The sequence below is a fragment of the Chrysemys picta genome, chromosome 7 (assembly GCF_011386835.1).
Source record: "Chrysemys picta bellii isolate R12L10 chromosome 7, ASM1138683v2, whole genome shotgun sequence".
Classification (NCBI taxonomy): domain Eukaryota; kingdom Metazoa; phylum Chordata; order Testudines; family Emydidae; genus Chrysemys; species Chrysemys picta.
The window spans coordinates 115033901-115054761 of NC_088797.1; the positions used below are offsets into that span (position 1 = coordinate 115033901).

At 44.6% G+C, this 20861-nt stretch overlaps 1 protein-coding gene across 2 annotated transcripts in view; it reads left to right on the top strand.

Moving 5' to 3' along the window:
• GFRA1 (GDNF family receptor alpha 1) overlaps positions 1-20861 on the top strand; it is a 322326-nt gene that overhangs the window by 23986 nt on the left and 277479 nt on the right. The gene's annotated exons all lie outside the window — the stretch shown is intronic.

The following is a 20861-nucleotide window of genomic DNA, read 5'->3' on the forward strand; positions in this document are numbered from 1 at the left end:
TCTCATTTTATTTTGCTGAGTAGGAGTCCTACTTTGGGAAGAAGAGTTTCTTTTTCTCGGTATATACGTGCACATATCATTGCTTTCCATTCATTTGTCCAAAGTAGAATTTACTTCGTTAGACTGATGGACATAAGGAGCCATCATAATTCTGTGTGACTGGGGCTACATTTTCAGGGCTGGCTTGTGTCAGTGGTGATGGCAGAGGGATAGTCTCCTCCAGCTGAGGGGTGACATAGCTGAGTTGATAACGCACTGGCCTGAAACTCAGATGACTAGGGTTCTATTCCAGGCTCTGCCACCAGTTTGCTGGGTGACCATTGGTAAGTCACTTTGTGTCTATGTGCCTCATTTTCCCCATCTGTTAAATGGGAATAATGACACTGGCTGCCTTTGTAAAGCACTTTGACGTCTATGGATAAAAGGAACTACTGTTTATACTCATTCATAAGCCAAATTTTTTAAGTAAAAAAGGGAAGCACCAGAGAAGGGGGTCGGCTTATGAATGGGTATAGAGAGAGAGAGAGGTGGGACACAGCCCCTCCCCTCAACAGAGGGAGCAAGGAGAGGCAGCAGAGCCCAGGGCCGGTGCAACCATTTAGGCAAACTAGGCGGCCGCCTAGTGGTTGGGGGCGCCTAAATGCTTGCTCAGGCAAGGAGGTGGAGTGGAGGGAAGCTGGGGTGGGGGGAGCACAGGGAGGGCCGCCCGCAGTAACGGGGGTGGGGGGCGCGCACAGGGGAACTGCTCCCCACCCCAGATCACCTCCACTCTGCCTCCTCTGCTGAGCACACAGCCCCCACTCTAAGTCTCCTCCACTCAGCGCCGCAAGCCTGCGAGGGGAGGAGAATTAGAGCGGCGCTGGAATGCTCAGTGGAGGAGGCCGAGGTGAGCTGGGGCGGGCTCCCCAGGCGGGGTTAGCTGCCGCAGACGGGGGGGGGCTCCCTGGGCGGGGGGGTGGCGGGCTCCTCAGGTGGGGGGCGGGGTTAGCTGGGGGTGGGGGCGCAAGGTAGAAGTTTCGCCTAGGGCGCAAAACTTCCTTGCACCGGCCCTGGCAGAGCCAGAAGGGAAGAAGCGGGGCCAGAGTCTCTCCGCTTCTGGCCACGCTGCTCTCCCCACAGCCTCCGAAGCAGCTGCAGCTCCGGGGCTGGCAGGCTGCAGCCATGCCGCTCGGCCCTGCCCCCCAGAGCAGGCTGTGGTCATACCGCCCGGCCTGCCAGAGCACGCTGCTGCCATGCCACCTGGCCCAGCCCGCTGGAACATGCTACGGCTGTGCCACCCTGTCTGGCCACCGGAGCAGGCTGCGGCCGCGCTGCCCAGCCTGCCGGAGCAGCTCCAGCCAGGCCAGAGACATTCTCCCCTGGCCCTCCCCAGCTAAGGTGGGAAGGGATGGGATGCGGAGAGTGTGGGGGTCCTGGGCTAGGGGTGGGGTCATGTGGGGGGTGGTCACAGGGGTTACCCCAGCTTCTCCCACCCCCCCAAAAAAAATTTCCCCACCAGTTGCTGTCCCGGCCTGTCAGGGTAAGCAGCTGGCGCGTCGGGACACTTTGTTTACTTACGTTTACCTCCGTGCCTGTGGACGCTCAAGGTAAACAAACTATCTCAACCCGCCAGCGGCTTATCCTGATGGCCCTGGAGCCAAAGTTTGCTGACCCCTGAATTATAGGGTTGACTTATGAATGGGTCATAACAATTTTCCATTTTTACTTATCCATTTTGGGGCGGTCGGCTTATAAACTAACCGACTTATGATCAAGTCTATATGTTATATAAGAGCTAGGTATTAGTATTGTTACCTCCCCCAACCACCCAGGGAGGAGTGGACGCCACAAGAAGTATAGGTTTTTCTTCCAACACTGGACTATTACAAAACACTATGCACAATCGTAAACCCAGCATTCTCATTTCCTGTGAAAGCCATATGGAATGTACAGTCCAATTCACTCCCACACCCGCATTAATTAAAAAGGCGAGGTGATTATTAAAGTTGTTACATTTTGGTTAGCACCCCTTGCACATTAGTAACATCAAGTGGTTGTCAAAATGCAAGCTTAATACTAGTGTTTAAGAAACAGCAATTAAATGTCGCTGCAGTTAAAGTTGGAAATTGTAGGATATTCTCTCATACCAAGCACATCTCTACCACCCAGCCACATTTTCCGGTGCTCATGAATCCATGAACAATGAAGCGTGTTTTCCTATGTGAGCAGAAATATGAGTCTTTGATAGTTGAGGAATGTATTGCAGAGATCACCTGTTTTGAGCAAAAACAACAGTAATAATCATCATCCTCTATTTTGTCATCCTCCAACTCTTCTTAGCTAGGAAATAAAAACAAAATACGGTCCAGATCGTCCTTTGTGTAGGAGCAGTGAATGGATGCTATCTTCACTCCTGGAAACCCATGGGTTTCATTGGCTCCCCACAGCTCCCTGCCTCTCTAACCCCAGTCGCAGCATAGCTCCTGCACTGTCCCTGCTGCTCCAAACTACTCCTCTCTGTGTACAAAGAGCTCTTTATACCTAGAGCCAACCAGCATAAGTTAATCACAATGAGCAATACCTCACTGAGTATCCCCCAATGCCAGTCCTCCCAGCTCCTGCCTGCCCCCTTACTGACCTAACTCCTGACTCCCCAATACTGCAGTGCAACTGAAGAGTGGCTTTGGGAAGTCACAGGGGATGGAATCATTGAGGTCACTTCCCTCTCCAAATATGCTGGTACAGCTCCATGCTAGGGGCAGTAGTAGTGGAGGCCCGCTGTACATTCATTTAGTATGGCCCTTTCTTCTGCTGCCAGGATGATCTCTAACCCTCAGTCTAATTTTTTAACTAATGCTGGGTCTCTGCTCTGGGTGAGTGGAGAGAGTGGGACTCTGACACATGCCAGGGCGATGTCCCTACGAGCTTAATTTGAGTCATTTCTATTCAATGCAGGTTGAGCTGCTGGGCAATAATACAAGGTACGTGCTACCTGGTTTAATGTGTTGGATAGCAGTAATGTTTTGTGTAACCCACTGGTGAGAGTATGCTACATGTCCTCTCATAGCTCTGGCTTTAATAGCTCCTGTCTTTATCTTTTGAGGTGCCCAGTTGGATCCCTGTTGTGTTGGCCAAGATGGTGGCTGTCACATTTACACCGTCGCAGCTTGTGGCATTTTTGATGTTCATGCATAACACAAAAGGCAAAATGTTCAAAAGCTCCTAAGTCCCATTTTTAGAAGAGTCTTAGGCTCCTAAGTCTCAATGAAAGTCAATGGGACTTAGGCTCCTAAGTGTCTAAGTCATGTTTCTAAGTCACTTAAGTGTTTTTTGAAAATGTGACCTCCTGGGCATGTCTCACTTCCACCCCCAAAGTGATCTAGTTCTGGCTCAGTGGGATGGCACTAGTACTGCCGTGTCCATGGGGCAGCAGCAATAGCGCTGGCTTACTCACGCTGCTCCATTGCCTCCCCCCGTTCTGCAGGGTTGAGATGGCCGTTCATTCTCCATGCCCGTTCAGTTTTTGGCTTTTGCTGAAATTGCCAACAAGGGCACCAGTTAGGGTGGTGGTTTGTATGATGAAGGCAGCTGTGTTCTGGGGAAATGGACTGAGACCACAGATTTAATAATAATAATAATAATTAATAATTAATGGAGATATCCCATCTTCTAGAACTGGAAGGGACCTTGAAAGGTCATCGAGTCCAGCCCCCTGCCTTCACTAGCAGGACCAAGTACTGATTTTGCCCCAGATCCCCAAGTGGCCCCCTCAAGGATTGAATTCACAACCCTGGGTTTAGCAGGCCAACGCTCAAACCACTGAGCTATCCCTCCCCCCCAATAGAAATAGAAAAAGGAGGTTGACCGGCCCCCAACCCAGTCAGAACCAAAGCCCTCCTGGACCATCTTCAGGGCCTAGACAAAATTTTTGAAGGTGCGCTTGAGGACGGCATACTAGCCACTACCCAGGATCCATTCCCTTTATTTCAGGATCGCCTCTCCTGTTTCCACCGTGCTTGGTCCCTTATAACCTTGGACCGTTGGGTTCTTCGCACGGTGGAGAGGGGATACGCTCTCCAGTTTTCTTCTTTCCCCCCCTCCCACCGTCCCTCCCCGTCCCTCTTCAGGGACCCTTCTCACGATCATCTCCTTACATGGGAGGTTTTTGCGCTCCTTTCTATGGGGGCTATAGAGGAGGTTCCATCAGAGTTAAGGGGCAGGAGGTTTTACTCCCGCTACTTCCTGATCCCCAAGATAGAAGGGGGTCTTCGACCTATTTTAGATTTACACGGACTCAACAAATTCATAATAAAGTTGAAATTCCGCATGGTCTCCTTGGGGACCATTATCCCTTCCCTGGATCCTGGAGACTGGTACGCCGCCCTCGACATGAAGGACGCATATTTTCATATAGCAAATCATGGTGAAATTCCTCAAGGGCTTCTTTTCCATGGGTCCAGATGATGAAGATGTCCTCAATGTAGCGCAAGTAGAGTAGGGGCATTAGGGGACGAGAGCTAAGAAAGCGTTGTTCGAAGTCAGCCATAAAAATGTTGGCATATTGTGGGGCCATGCGGGTACCCATAGCAGTGCCGCTGACTTGAAGGTATATATTGTCCCCAAATGTGAAATAGTTGTGGGTGAGGACAAAATCACAAAGTTCATCCACCAGGTTAGCTGTGACATTATCAGGGATACTGTTCCTGATAGCTTGTAGTCCATGATTTCAATAATTTCCATCCCACCATCAACCTCAGCCTAGATCAATCCACACAAGCGGTCCATTTCCTGGACGCTACTGTGCTAATAAGCGATGGTCACATAAATACCACCCTATACCGGAAACCTACTGACCGCTACACTTACCTACATGCCTCCAGCTTCCATCCAGGACACACCACATGATCCATTGTCTACAGCCAAGCTCTAAGATATAACCGTATTTGCTCCAATCCCTCGGATAGAGACAAGCACCTACAAGATCTCTATCAAGCATTCTTAAAACTACAATACCCACCTGCTGAAGTGAAAAAACAGATTGACAGAGCCAGACGAGTACCCAGAAGTCACCTCCTACAAGACAGGCCAACAAAGAAAATAACAGAACACCACTAGCTGTCACCTTCAGCCCCCAACTAAAACCTCTCCAGCGCATCATCAGAGATCTACAACCTATCCTGAAAGATGATCCTTTACTCTCACAGATCTTGGGAGACAGACCTGTCCTCGCTTACAGACAACCCCCCAACCTAAAGCAAATACTCACCAGCAACCACACATCACTGAACAAAACCACTAACCCAGGAACCTATCCTTGTAACAAACCCCGATGCCAACTCTGTCCACATATCTATTCAAGTGACATCATCATAGGACCTAATCACAACAGCCATACCATCAGGGGTTCGTTCACCTGCACATCTACCAATGTGATATATGCCATCATGTGCCAGCAATGCCCCTCTGCCATGTACATTGGCCAAACCGGACAGTCTCTACGCAAAAGAATTAATGGACACAAATCTGACATCAGGAATCAAAATACTCAAAAACCAGTGGGAGAACACTTTAACCTGTCTGGTCATTCAGTGACAGACCTGCGGGTGGCTATATTACAAGAGAAAAACTTCAAAAACAAACTCCAACAAGAGACTGCTGAGGTGGAATTGATATGCAATCTAGACACAATCAACTCCGGATTGAATAAGGACTGGGAATGGCTGAGCCATTACAAACATTGAATCTATCTCCCCTTGTAAGTATTCTCACACTTATCAAACTGTCTGTACTGGGCTATCTTGATTATCACTTCAAAAGTTTTTTTTTCTCCTAATTAATTGGCCTCTCAGAGTTGGTAAGACAACTCCCACCTGTTTATGCTCTCTGTATGTGTGTATATATATCTCCTCAATATATGTTCCATTCTATATGCATCCGAAGAAGTGGGCTGTAGTCCACGAAAGCTTATGCTCTAATAAATTTGTTAGTCTCTAAGGTGCCACAAGTACTCCTGTTCTTTTTAAAAAACAAAGTGAGAGTCATGTTCCATACCTCTCACTCCCAGCCATGGGCCTGACAGCTTCATTTGTGTGAGGAAACATTGCCACCTAGTGGCTTTTTGGGTAAATTGACCGCCTCTTTCATAGGGCTGCAGCTGTGTGACCCAGATTTTGCAAACACATGCTTAACTTTAATGGGACTCTCAGGCACTTAGAGTAAAGCCTGTATTTTATCTGTTTGTAGGATTGGGGCCTGTGCGAGGTAGCCACATTTGTGGTTATCAACTGCTGCATTCAGCATTCCCCTGCTTTCTGACTGTGCAGCGTGCCAAGTCTGATCTAAGGACACCATCGGTATTTTCTTAGACCCATCATGTGAAAAAGCTTTAGGGTCTGTAAAGAAAATAAAACCTGATGTAAACTCCACCACATGGACTGTATGTCAGTGGGTCAGCTCCATACAGCCTTGAATGGTGGCTAAATAAGATATTTTTACCTCAAGAAGGTCCACAAAATAGATCAGTTTAGTCCCCACAACACAGATATTGTTTGCTGCTTCAGTTTACAAGGCATTTGAGCCATCTCTCTATCTACAGTAATGCAGTTCACATCTTCCACTTGAAACGTGAACTGGTGGATATGAAAACAAGAGGACGGAAGGAAACCAGCATGAGTTAAAAGTCAGGAGTCAGGTTATTAGAACTAAATTTTTGGAGCAGAATTTTTAAATTTTTGGCACAGACTAGCATATAAAGAGCTTAATGAGAAAACAGAGCTGACCATGTTTTGAAGTCAGTACATTTTAGCTAGAAAATACATACCAAATAGTTTAAAAAAGGAACGCTGAAATTTCAAGTTGAAATGGAATGACTGTGAGATAAAATTTGTATTATACCCTGCATGTATCTGTTATCTAGGGGTAGTCTTACCCATGGTATATCCATGTATAATGAAAGGAGTTTTCCTGTGTGTTCAGAAATTTGAAGCTATGATAGCTGAGGGATTTATAGCTGAAATTTCCTGTATTAAGAAAGAAAAGGAAAAAGAAAAAGATCTGTGTATCCTACCGTGGCATGTATTTTTATGTGGAGGCAGTGTGGCCTGGTGAGTAGAGCATGGGACTTGGGAGAGTTGGGGTTCTATTCCCAGCTCTCCCACTGGCCTGTTGGGGGACCTTGGGTTATGTCACTTCCTCTCTCTGTGCCTTAGGCCTGGTCTATGCATAAAACTCAGCTACATCGTTCAGGGCTGTGAAAAATTGCATTGTGTGTGTGACATAGGTAGGTAGACCTAGCGCCTAGTGTAGATGCAGCTAAGTCAACAGAAAAATTCTTCCATTGACCTAGCTACTGCTTCTGGAGAGAGTGGATTTCCTACAGTAACAGAAACACTTTCCGTCACTGTAGTGTCTATGCTAGAGTGGTGTAGCTGCAGCATGTGTAGTGTAGCCATACCCTTAGTTTCCCCTTAGCTTTGAGATCTACTGCCCTATCAGAACTAGGTATTATCAAAGGGAATACCTTCAGGCTGATGGGGGCCTGTTAGTCTCTCACTTTTTTTTTTTAAGGAAAAAATCAGAGGGGGGTGGGGGGGGAGAACCTGACTTTCTATCCCTATTTCTTTTTTATCTTAAAGACTCTCTAGACAACTGGAAAACTGCCAGTTATCACATCAGAGAGCCTGGGTAACATTTGATGAGTTGAGAGGGGAAGCAATATTTTAATATTTTTTTTGTTTAATTGTGGCTTATTAAGACTCATTAAACTCGAATACTTCCATAAGCAATTGGGAAAAAAAGATGACTTGAAGTACTCAACATCCCCATACCCTCAGCGAGGGGTTGAGAGAAGTCAGAGGATATATCTGAGACCCTCACCAAGTCCTCCAGAGAAGACCAGACCTGGTAATCCTGAAGGGTTTTTAAGGTGACACACAACCAGGAAAAATAAAAATTTAAAAATCCCACTTTTTAGAAACTAACACTAATAAAAATCTCTTAAGTCTTTTTATGCATCATAAAAAAAAATAAAAAACAAATAAAAAGACACACACCTCACTATTTTTCCATTGCCGGGTAACCATTAAATTACTTGAATTTTTATTTCTCGTTAACACAATTAGGATTGGCTTTCTTTGGTGAGTCATTTTTCTTCTGCCACTAAAGTAGTCTCCAGCCCAGCAAATGCATCACATGTACAAACTGTGCTACAGATGGGCCCAAGCCAGAGCCCTCAACTAAACACCTGCAATGTCTTGAGAAGGTCAGATGCGAATTTGGATACAAACTTCACCCAGTGCTGGCTGGTTCTTAAAATAATTGACAGGACTGAGACATCCTCCAGCTCCTTTCTACCCTCTCAATGAAGACGCCTCACTTTCTCCTGCTTCCTTCCAGTGCAGCAAACCTCTTCCAGCTGTCCCCTTCTGCTTCCTCCTGTCTCCTGCTCCATTACTTCCTCTTATCACGCCTGCTTTCCTGTCACTGTAGTTGCCCCTGCTGCCTCCTTCCCTTTCCCACTGCATGTGGCTCCAGAAAGCTGGCCCAGCCACCTCTCACTGCTGCCTCTCTTCGTCTCTCTATCTGAGCAGGCTCTAGAGACACAGCCTGCTCATAAAAAGAAGAACAGGAGTACTTGTGGCACCTTAGAGACTAACAAATTTATTAGAGCATAAGCTTTCGTGGACTACAGCCCACTTCTTCGGATGCATAACTTCCGAAGAAGTGGGCTGTAGTCCACGAAAGCTTATGCTCTAATAAATTTGTTAGTCTCTAAGGTGCCACAAGTCCTCCTGTTCTTCTTTTTGCGGATACAGACTAACACGGCTGCTACTCTGAAACTTTTCAGCCTGCTCATACTTTCCTTGCCCAGCTGACCCTGCACAGAAGGAGCCAATGTCACCTCCAAAGCCACCACCATTTTAAAAGAAGTTGATTAAAGAAATTTGCTTATCTTTACCTCAGGAGAGCTGAGAAGAGCTGAATCAGATTTGAATGGTACATGAGTCCATTTCTAGAGAGAAGAGTTTCAGTTTTCTGTTGGATACTCCGAGTAACCCCACCGAAGTCCACACAGTGATTGCACTGGGAGTAAGACTGGGCCCCAAAGCATTCTGAATTGCTTCAGTGGTGTTCCTAAGAAAAAAAAAGAGTAATGGATAGAGCAGACGTCATGGCTCTTTCACCCACACTCGCCACATCTGGGAGGAAATGGGAAGGACCTGAGAATCTCTGCCATGCAGAGTCCACAGCACTGGGATTGCACTGGTTCCTCTTCTCCCGTATAGGCGGGGCAGGAGTTGCCCTTTATTGCAGACATGTTGACACAGAACAAGCCCACACCTTTTTCTGGTGTGAACAGTGCACTGACTAAACAAGGAGCTCCTAAGAAGAATAGCTGTGTTAGTTGATACATGTTCACCAGTAAACTTGTGACATCCACTGATTCCACTGGTCTACAATTTTTGAGAAGTCGTCTGCTTCAGAGATAAAATGTGCTTTTTATTATGTATTTTGATGTGCTGAATTCAAATATGACAATTAAAACAACTGATTGGCTACTGTTTCTAAGATATTTAAGTTTTTACATTTTATATCTATGTATATTGTGTAGATAGAGTTTTAATCATAAATTGTAAAGCTAGGTCTTCTCATGTGTTTATGGTTGCTTTACATGATAATATTTCACCTGTCCTTTTTATGTAACACTTTAAAAATCAGCAAAAGGGTTATATAAATAAAATTTGTTATGAAACAAAAGGCAAAAAACTATTCTGTACATAGTTTAGCCCTATTCAGTGTCTACTCGGCGCTTCTTGGCTTCTCTCTTGTATTCATTAAATGGAGCATCTCTTGTCACTGTCCAGCAATAGTCTGCAAGCATTGATGGGCTCCATTTGCCCTGATAGCGTTTCTCCATTGTTGCAATGTCCTGGTGAAATCGCTCGCCGTGCTCGTCGCTCACTGCTCCGCAGTTCGGTGAAAAAAAACCTAGATGAGAGTGCAAAAAATGTATCTTTAGTGACATGTTGCAACCAAGGCTTTTGTATGCCTTGAGGAGGTTTTCCACCAACAACCTGTAGTTGTCTGCCTTGTTGTTTCCGAGAAAATGTATTGCCACTAACTGGAAGGCTTTCCATGCCGTCTTTTCCTTGCCACGCAGTGCATGGTCAAATGCATCATCTCGAAGAAGTTCACGAATCTGTGGACCAACAAAGACACCTTCCTTTATCTTAGCTTCACTTAACCTTGGAAATTTTCCACGGAGGTACTTGAAAGCTGCTTGTGTTTTGTCAATGGCCTTGACAAAGTACTTCATCAGACCCAGCTTGATGTGTAAGGGTGGTAACAAAATCTTCCTTGATTCAACAAGTGGTGGATGCTGAACACTTTTCCTCCCAGGCTCCAATGACTGTCGGAGAGGCCAATCTTTCTCGATGTAGTGGGAATCTCTTGCACGACTATCCCATTCGCAGAGAAAACAGCAGTACTTTGTGTATCCAGTCTGCAGACCAAGCAAGAGGGCAACAACCTTCAAATCGCCACAAAGCTGCCACTGATGTTGGTCATAGTTTATGCACCTCAAAAGTTGTTTCATGTTGTCATAGGTTTCCTTCATATGGACTGCATGACCAACTGGAATTGATGGCAAAACCTTGCTATTATGCAGTAAAACAGCTTTAAGACTCGTCTTCGATGAATCAATGAACAGTCTCCACTCATCTGGATCGTGAACGATGTTGAGGGTTGCCATCACACCATCGATGTTGTTGCAGGCTACAAGATCACCCAATAGCATATCTTGAAAACTAGAGCCAATCAACAATTTTAAGCATCATTTTCGTTCTCAGTGACTCAGAATTAGTAAAGTTTGACTACATTTATTTCAGAAGCATTTTGGCTGTAGAGCAGAGTTCTTAGCCATTTTTAGATATCCCTGATACAGGGCAGATCACTAAAGATGACAGCACTGTAACAATAAACTTCTTCAAAGCCTACTTTTAATTAACCAATTTGTACATCTTAGCAAACTGTGCCTGCAGCTCTGTATCCAGGGCACGTTACCAGAACTTGTGTCTCTGGGGAACTTGGTTTGCTGTCTCCTAAAAGCTAGTTGGCTATTTAGAAATGGTCTTTAAGTGCTGTCTGCATACACAAGAATTAGGTTTGAAGACGCTTCAAGAAACTGTAACCTGGTGGAGCTTCACCTTCAACATTTTTAGATGTTATTTCTTTAGAGATGATTGAGGTTTGGGTCTTTGGTCTAAGAGGAAGAGAAGCCAAATGGGAAATACATCTAGCCTATGGAACTCATTGTTTACAGTTGAAGCTAAGACCTTAGTAGGAAATTTATCTGAATAACAAGAATATCCAGTCATATTAGTGAGGAATTTAAAGAGAGTTTTGGAAGGGATATAAACTTACATACGTCAGAGAATAAATCATCTTTTAACCAATGAGGGTTAGGAAGAAATCTCCGCTGGGAGCTAGTTATCCCAGAACTGCTTAGTGCAGGGTTTCTTGCATCTTTGAGGTAGCTAGTAGTGGCTACTGTCAGAGACAGGATACTGGACTAAATGGGCCTCGGGTATGATCCAATATGGCAGCTCCTGTGTTCCAACGGCCTGATTGGGAAGGATCTAATTGGCCCAAATCTTAAATCAAATATCTGCTTTTATTAGCCAAAAGGTTTGAAGTGAAAGTAATACTGCCCAAAGCGATATACAGCCTGGGGAAGTGGTGAACTCCTTTAAAAAAAAAAAAAAAAAAAGTTGGAGTCTCTGAATTTCTATAGTTGTTTTAATATAGTAGCAATACAATGACAGTATATGGGAGTTGCTATTTAAAAGTCACCATTTACCAACACTTATCACTGCACCTGCAATCCTCCAACTAGTTCCTGTTCTAACTAGAGGAAAATAATACAAATGTTTGGAAACTATGATAAATAATGAATTTTTAATAGTGGCAACCATGACTTGTATGTTATTCCGAACTCTTGACAAGTGGCTGGTATAATAGATTGTTTGCTCTAGAAACACATTTGGGATAAGAACGAAATTTGAATATGGAAATGTAAATAGGGTGTCTGTTGAAACCCTAGTGAATAGTAATTAATTCTTTTTAAAGAACCCAGAAGTGTGGTAGGAGCCTTGCTGTACAAATAGATTCAATGGCAAAAAACTATGTTAATGCAGAGTTAAGGTTGCTTGGTGGTATATTGTCCCCTTGAAGAACATTGCATTGAGCAAAACTCAAACTTCTGACAACCAGGAAATGCACAGCTAAGGGTTGCCCATGCAGCTTTAACTTGGCCCTCTTTCAGGATTTCAGATGGATTTTAGAGCACTTAAAAATTCAGCTCTTGCTATGCTCCTAAATGACTTAGACACTTTGCAAATGGAGCTTAGGCTCTTAAGACACTTTGGTAAAATTTTCAAAGGCACTTATGATATCAGAATCTTGTGTCCAAGATCTAAAGCAAAGGTTTATACTGTACAGTTATTCCTGTAATTCATTACTCGAGATACCTCAAGCCTCATTGCGGGGAGCTTAACTCCTGTCGACTTCTCTCAGAGTATCTGAGATGAATTTTCAGAGAGTCCCTTACTGCTGCGTGGCAGTCAGTATGATTCCACAGTTCCCACTCCACCACAGAAAGCATCACAAGCCAAATTACAGGTAAAGCGGGGGCCAGCCGGAGCATCTTCATTTATTAACAATTCGGTCAGAGGATTTACTAGCGCAGACAAGCATAAAATGAATTCTCCATAGTAGTTTATTAATGCCAGGAAAGCTTGCTCCACAGAAGCCAGTAGAGTTTGTCTGCTTACAGCCTTTGTGCTCCCCAAACGTACAGACTATTCCACATTAACGCCATTAGCAGCTCTAGCCTCCCCAGAGTGACAGGTTGAGAGCAGAGCACGATCGGCTGGTGCTGACCAGTGGAGCGGAGCTGCAGAGTGGAAGTGCCCGCTATAGCCCAACTAAGGGTGGTAGAGTTGCCACTCCAGTGTCCGTGCTTCCCGATTGCTGGAGGAATTCTCACAGAGTCAACCCATATCCCTCCAGTGATTCTCACAGCAGCATGGCTTTCCCACAGCTGCCCACCCTAAACGCAGTGCAGACAGTGGCTTAAAACCACAGTCTAGCCAAGTTTATTCTAATAGATGAATAATTTTGAGCAGATTGCTGGAGCTAAACCAATGATCTTAACAGGATTGCTCACCTTTTACTATCCCTGAAAGTGCCAGGCCTTGGACACACCTTGCAGGTCTATCAAATAAATGCTATTTGGGACATCAAGAGGGTCAGACACAGGAGACAGTTAATGCCGACAGAAGATCCCAGAGACCATTAGCTTTACAACACACTGTATTGAGAAATGAATGTAATTTGCAACATCTTCCTGTAAATGAAGCTTAAATCAGCTGCAGAACACCATCAATTTATTTTGCAAACCAGCTCAGTCGTGTCTGGAACAACTCCAGGTTATGATTTTACTTCTTTAAAACCAAGCATTGCAATTTAAAAGGAATGCCTTCAGGTTTAAACATTTTTGAATTCACTAATACTGCCATATTTGCGATTAGGAAGGAAGGGTCTAGGAAGAACTCGGTGAGAATTCTTTAAATACAACACTGAAACAAAGGAGCTCTTTTAAACTTAGCAAAATTATAAGGACGGGATCAGAAAGCACAACGCTGTTTGAAATCTAAACCAGGTGGGCATGGAATGTCGCAATCAGCCCAGCAAGCAATGTACAAAAGAATTACAATACTGATGTTATCTACTAAGCAGAACTGTATACTTGTGTAATAGGAGTCCAATGCTGCTCCTCTTGAAGCCAAGTGGGAATTTTGCCATTGACTTCAAGTAGAGTAGGATGCAGCACTGTATTTCTATATTGACTTACATTCTATATTGTGTAAATTTGAGGGGCGTGGAAGTGACTGAAAAATAAATTAATTATTCAAAGGCTAATGCAGTATTTTTTCCTATCTCTAAAAGCCTGTGTATTGGACGAGACCTAGAAAAATATACATCCTGATGCAGTAGCTTTCCATTTTTTGTCCAAAAGGAAATACCATTTAGAATATATTTTGCAATATGTTCAATTCAGAGCATTTGAAATACACAGACAAAAAACAAAACAAAAATATACATGCACAAGCCTGGCTCATAAACATTTATAAATTAAATGTCATTGGCATTATTGCCAAAATATTTCAGACTAGCACTATAGCAAATCCTAAACCTTATCTCATTGATCTCCTACACTGCTCACTAGATGAATTGCATGCTGAACGGAGGAGATTTAACTTTATAGAGCTGAATTCTGACCTGATGTAAACCGTGTGTAAGACAATTGGAGTCCATGGAGATGCATTGGTGCAGGTGACTATGATTCTTAATATGACTTGTAAGTATTATGTGGAAAACAAACTATATCAGGGAAAAGTTTTATATATAGCAATTGAATGGGCTGGCTCTTTCACCTTATTACTATTCAAACTAAGTCTCTGGTGGTGATGTAGAGATTAGTTCAATCCAGCATTTAATGTAAGGTCCCACAGGCCTAGAATCCAGGCCTGTAGAGCTGCTAGGCAGCTCGCATCTTCAGGCTGCCATCCGGCTGTAGCCAACTTGTGTCCCACTGCCATTGGCCTGCAGTGGACACAGACTATGGGAAGTCCCGCCTCAAGGGGTATGATAGGCAGTAGCCTCATGGCTCCTGATTGCTGCCTGCTCTATATAAATGCAAGGGGCATTCCAGGAAGTGTCCAGGCAACAGCACAGGTTTCCTGTAGATACAATGACCACTCCTGCTCCCTTTTCTGGAACTCCTGGCTTCGACCTCAGCTTCAGTTGGGCTTTGCCTCATAGCCCAGACCCTAAAACCTGACTCGGACTCTGACTCTTGGTATCGACCCTGGTCTGGAATCTGCCTCTGAACAGCTCCACCAGTCCCAATCTCAGGTTTGACCCTGCTCTGACCTTTGGTCCAACTGTCCTTCTTAGGATTCTGACACTTAAATTGAACTGGGATTACTTGGGGTAACCGTACAGGAAAGGCAAAATGCTGCATGAGGCAGGTCTGCAGATGAGATAAGCCCATAGTAATTGAGAGGCAGCACCACAGAGGTATGGCCTATTTCCCTCATCCTGCACCAGGATATCCCTGCACCAAAGATCCTGCTGACATCACTGGACTGATCTTCTCCCCACTGCTTTTTGACAATGTCACTGCCGATGCAACTTTCTAGGCAAGCAGCTACAAAGCTCTGTATTCTCCATACGCAAAATAGACCTGATAACTGGGGAGTGATTAAAAATATATAGAGAGATACCTATCTCATAGAACTGGAAGGGACCCTAAAAGGTCATCAAGTCCAGTCCCCTGCCTTCACTAGCAGGACTAAGTACTGATTTTTGCCCCAGATACCTAAGTGGCCCTCTCAAGGATTGAACTCCCAACCCTGGATTTAGCAGGCCAATGCTCAAACCACTGAGCTATTGCTTCCCCACTGTCTATCAAGCATAGAGCATTAATGTAGGGCAAGGACACATGGTCAGCTAGGCAGGCCTGCAGAATCCTCTGAGCCAATAGTGCAGCAGTCCCCAGACTGGGGGGGCATACTCCCATCGGGGGTGCGGAGGAATGTTCAGAGGGGCGCAGCTGGGCCCAGGCCAGCCCCCACAGGGGGCGGCGAGGGAGTGCCATCCAGCACCGCTCCGTTCCCAGCTCTGCTCTGGCTTGGCCCCCGGCCCTGCGCCCAGCCTTGGCCCCTGGCCGTGGGTCTGCCATTGGCTTTTTCTCCCAGACCCACCCCCAGCTGCAGTCCCAGCCTCGGATGAGGTAAAGTGGGGCACGACTCTGAAAAGTTTGGGGACCACTGCATTAGTAATACGAGCACGAGACTGAGCCTACACCAGATCTGCTTTGCTGAGAGATGGCAGATAGAGCCTATATGATCTATTTCCCCCATCCCTTGCCACTAGATATCTGATCCAGATATTCCCATTCATTCTAGTGGGAGTTGGATGTGGCCCTAGAAGAGATGTAATATGTGGCCAAGAGATTCAAAGGGGCTCTTGTTACTGGTACTTTAGTAATAATACTCATTTATCTCTTTGGAAGAATTCCTATTTATCCTACTGCAAAATTGAGTTCAAAGGAATTATTTTTGCCAGCCACCATTGCTTCTTAGAGTAATAATTTATAATGTGCACTACAAACATGAAACCTATCAGGCAGGTAAAGTGGCATTTTTCCTAATCTGCTGTTTGCAGCAGAAAATAAAGCTGGTAAACAAGTTGAGTGCCTGGTTTGCATATTGCTGCTGCTATAGTAAGTACAATGGCTTCACCACCATGAAGTTTTGAGCTTTTGTACATTTGTCTTACTTTTTTTTTTTTTTTTTTTTTGCTTTATAGATGGTCTCTGGTACATTTTTTGCACCATAGTGAAATTTGATTGGACTCTCTTAAAGAGATTTTTTTTCTTACTAAGTTGAAGAAACACTTTGAAGATTAAAATAATTAAATTATTTATACAGCACCGTGGGCATGCCTGACACTTCAACAGATTACAGATCTCTGCCCCACAGAGTTTAGTCATTATAATTCCTGATGCATGTGTGTGATTTGTTTTCAATAGCGGGCTTGCTTATTTTATATTGTGTTTAAAATCAAATGTAATATTGACAAAAATAATTATTCAGGTGTTATTATTTAATCTACAGGCAAAGAGAGAGTGATTTGGAAACCTTACATAATCCTTCCCTTCTTTGTGTGATTGACTGGAATGAGGGTCAGACCCTAGATTGACAATGGTAGAAACAATGCGTGCACTAGGTCAAATGTATGGGGGAGTTGTTATGCTGCAGGCAGGGAGTGCACCTTCCGCTCCTTCTATCATACCAGATTTTCCAGAATTGACTTCTTTCTTCACTGCAACAGGTTGGTGGTTTTGAAATGTCTATTAGCAAATTCAACTGCTTTACTAATGCTCAGACTTGTAACGCGTGTGTAAGTAAACCTATAGTAGCTTTACATCAATATTTGTACAATTCTTTGAAGATGTAAAAGCTTAACGCTATTATTACTGGCAGGACATTAAAAGATCTTGTAAAATTGAAACCATATTAAAGGGGAAATTAAAATGTTCACATTGGACAGTGTAATCATACACTAAGGCAGTGTTTCCCAAACTTGGGACGCCACTTATGTAGGAAAAGCCCCTGGCGGGCCGGGCTGATTTGTTTACCTGCCGCGTGCGCAGGTCCGGCCGATCGCGGCTCCCACTGACCGCGGTTCGCTGCTCCAGGCCAATGGGAGCTGCGGGAAGCGGCGCGGGCCGAGGGATGTACCGCTGCCCTAGACTGCTTTGAAAGTCTCTACCAGTGTGCATTCAATTCACCAGGGATAAATCTGGCCCCATGTGATGTGATCTTTAAATATATCTCATTTTATATTTTTATTTTTCCAGCTAAAAATTGAATGTTTTCAGAAAAAGGCATGCATGGAATATTTGGTTTAAATATTTGTACTGGAGAGGCAGTTGAATACAATTGAGTACTAAAAGGATTTAGACTAATCTCTGTTGGTTAAGGCAGTTTCCCTGGAAACTTAAGAAGGAATGTTCCTACTGCAGTCAAGTCTATTATAAATGTGCTGTTTTGTTTGGTAACAGCATGAATGGTAGTGTAAATGAGAATATCTGCAAGTTGAAAAGTATTTGTTCTCAGTGGCTTTATCTGGCAGAGATCTGATTTATTTTTTAAGGGTTAACTTTTGGGTATGAGAGATGAATGACAATTAATATTCATAAATATCCTTCAGTGAGAATCTCCAAGCTCTTTATGCTCCTAGTTTTCTTTCCAACCTGTTAAATAAGTGGGGAACAGATTAGCATAACTCTGCTCCGGCCCTGCGTACTTTTCTGACTAGGCTCATAGTGTGACCGCTGAGCTAATGATAGTAGCCTTGATCTGTTCACGTACTTCCTTCTCCAGCTGTCTCTGTGCCTTCTCCCACGTCGTTCCTAAGCACAGAATACCCATCCTAAGCGGATCCATAACTTTACAACCTCCTCCAACTTGCTCCTACTGACCCATTTCTATCATGACACCTGCAAAACATTTCTCCATTTTAATTTGTATTTTAAGTGCCACCACGCTGTGCATGTGCCTTCTTTGAGGAACCATGTATTCTTACTGCTGTAACTCTTTTCCTTCTTCCTTCATTCCCACCCTGCAGTGTACTTGCCTCCCTTTGTTGACTGAAATTAGACTGTAAGCTCTTTAAAGCAGGTAGGTCATCTTATATGTCCTATAAGGCACTAGCTCACTTTTGAGTACTGCTGAATAACATTAATAACCTTAATTTACAGATTTTTTTATATGGGGATTATTGCTATGTCTACCAGCCTTATATTGCTTGCTTGCTGCACATTGGATAACAAGCTTAGTTGCCCTCCCTTCATGTGTACAGTAACTCCTCACTTTAAGTCGTCCCGGTTAACGTTGTTTCGTTGTTCCGTTGCTGATCAATTAGGGAACATGCTCATTTAAAGTTATGCAATGCTCCACTCTTACATTGTTTGGCTGCCTGCTTTCTCCACAGCTGGCAGCCTCCCTACGCCCCCCCCCCAGCGCCTCCCGCCCACCGGCAGACCCCGTGGATCAGCGCCTTTCCCCTCCTCCCCCACTCTGCCCGTGGCAATCAGCTGGCTTGCGGCATTTCGGGGGCAGGAGGGAGGGGGTAGGAGCTAGGACTCCGTGGGCAGGCTCCCGCTCCCTCCCCTGTCTCCCGAATGCCTCAAGCCAGCTGATTGCCCTGGGCAGGAGGCAGGGGGGAGGGTGGGGGAGCCTGCGCGCAGAGTCCTCGCTCCTCCCCCCCCCCCGACCCCTAAACACCGCAAGCCAGCTGATTGCCCCAGGCAGGAGGGAGGGGGGAGGAGCGAGGACTCGGCGTGCAGGCTCCCCCTCCCTCCCCTGCCTCCTGCCAGGGGCAATCAGCTGGCTTGCGGCATTTAGAAGGGAGGGAGGAGGAGCGAGGACGCAGCGTGGGAAGTAAAGGAGGAGGAGGTGGGGGGGAGAAGAGGCAGGTCAAGAATGGGGGTTTGGGGGAAGGGAAGGGAAGGGGGGGAGGGGGCAGGCTAAGGGTTGAGCCCCCCAGCCCCTGGTGCTTGCAGAGTAGGGGAAGCTGCCGCTGCTGCGCAACATGCTTCTCCTAGCCTACAACACCTTCAGCCTCCTTGCGTGCCTCATCTCCAGTGCCAGTGGGCTGTGCCTGTGTAGGGTAAGGCAGGGGCACCTCCCAACTATAGTACCGTACTGTATGTACAGTATGTTTGTAAACACACAACACATGCACACTACTCCCCCCCAGCGTAGAATTAAATTGCCTATTTAAAAATTGTTTAAAACTTATACCTGTATTAAATTGCTTGTTTAAAATTGTTTAAAATATATATAATGCCTTTTGTCTGGCAAAAAAAAAAAATTCCCTGGAACCTACCCCTCCACCATTTACATTAATTCTTATGGGGAAATTGGATTCGCTTAACATCGTTTCACTTAAAGTCGCATTTTTCAGGAACATAAGTACAACGTTCCGTGAAGAGTTACTGTAATAGGATAATTTTGTGGGATCAAACAGTTTCTGGCATTCTGACTGTACTGGACAAAATGATATGGGGCAAGCATGGGATATTGCTTATCACGGATAAGTAGCTACGAATTATGTTAAGAGTTATGAATACCTTGGGAATGGAGATTGTTCATAACTCTGAACAAAACATTATGGTTGTTCTTTCAAAAGTTTACAACTGAACGTTGACTTAATACCACTTTGAAATAGGGATGTAAATATCGGTTACAAAATTTAACTGGTTAAACAATTAAAATTAACTGTTAACCGAGGTCGCTCCAGGCAGCCTGGCGTGGCTGCGGCTGGGGCTGGGGTCACGCCAGACGGCCTGGTGCAGGGCCGCCGGGGTTAACAGTTAAGGTTGGTTAACGATAAGCCTAATGCTTACCAGTTAACCATTTAACCTTTTACATCCCTACTTTGAAACCTTACTATGCAGAAGAAAAATGCCGCTTTTAATCATCTTAATTTAAATGAAGCAAGCACAGAAGAAGTTTCCTTACCTTGTCAAAATCTTTTTTTTTTAAACTTTCCCTCTATTGTTTAGTTTACATTTAACACAGTACTGTACTGTATTTGCCTTTTTTGGTCTCTGCTGCCTGATTGCATACTTCCAGTTCCAAATGAGGTGTGTGGTTGACTGGTCAGTTCGTAACTCTGGTGTTCGTAATTCTGAGGTTCTTTTGTACTTTTATATTTGCGGTGTATTCTGGTGATCTAAGAGGGCTCCATTCAGCCAGTTTTTTTTAAAGATACTGTAAAGTTTATCAATGTTTAAAAAATGCTTCTATAGTCAAACATGCCTTTGTTCTGACACACGTTGCAACTGTGTGTGTGTACTGTGGTGGTTTCTCTAGGTGTAGCTACTTCCAATCTTGAATCAAAAAAGTAGCAGTGTGTTTGTGATCCTTATGCAAGTGTTATCAACAGAGATGATGAGAAACCTCTTTCCTATGACACCAATGGAAGTAAAGTTACTTTGGAACAGTTGAGTTTTGTGACACTAGATCAATATGGTTTGATGGTTCCACGATTTGTAGGTATTTAACTACAGGCTGGTCCATATGCCACATTCTCCACTGACGCTAAGAATGCTCCTGTGATGGTCTTCCAACATTGTCTGCAGATTCACTCTGCAGTCTGCCGGGCGAGAGTTGGAGATATCTGCTCCCTTTTACCTACTAGTGATGGAATAATATCATAGAATCATAGAATCATAGAATATCAGA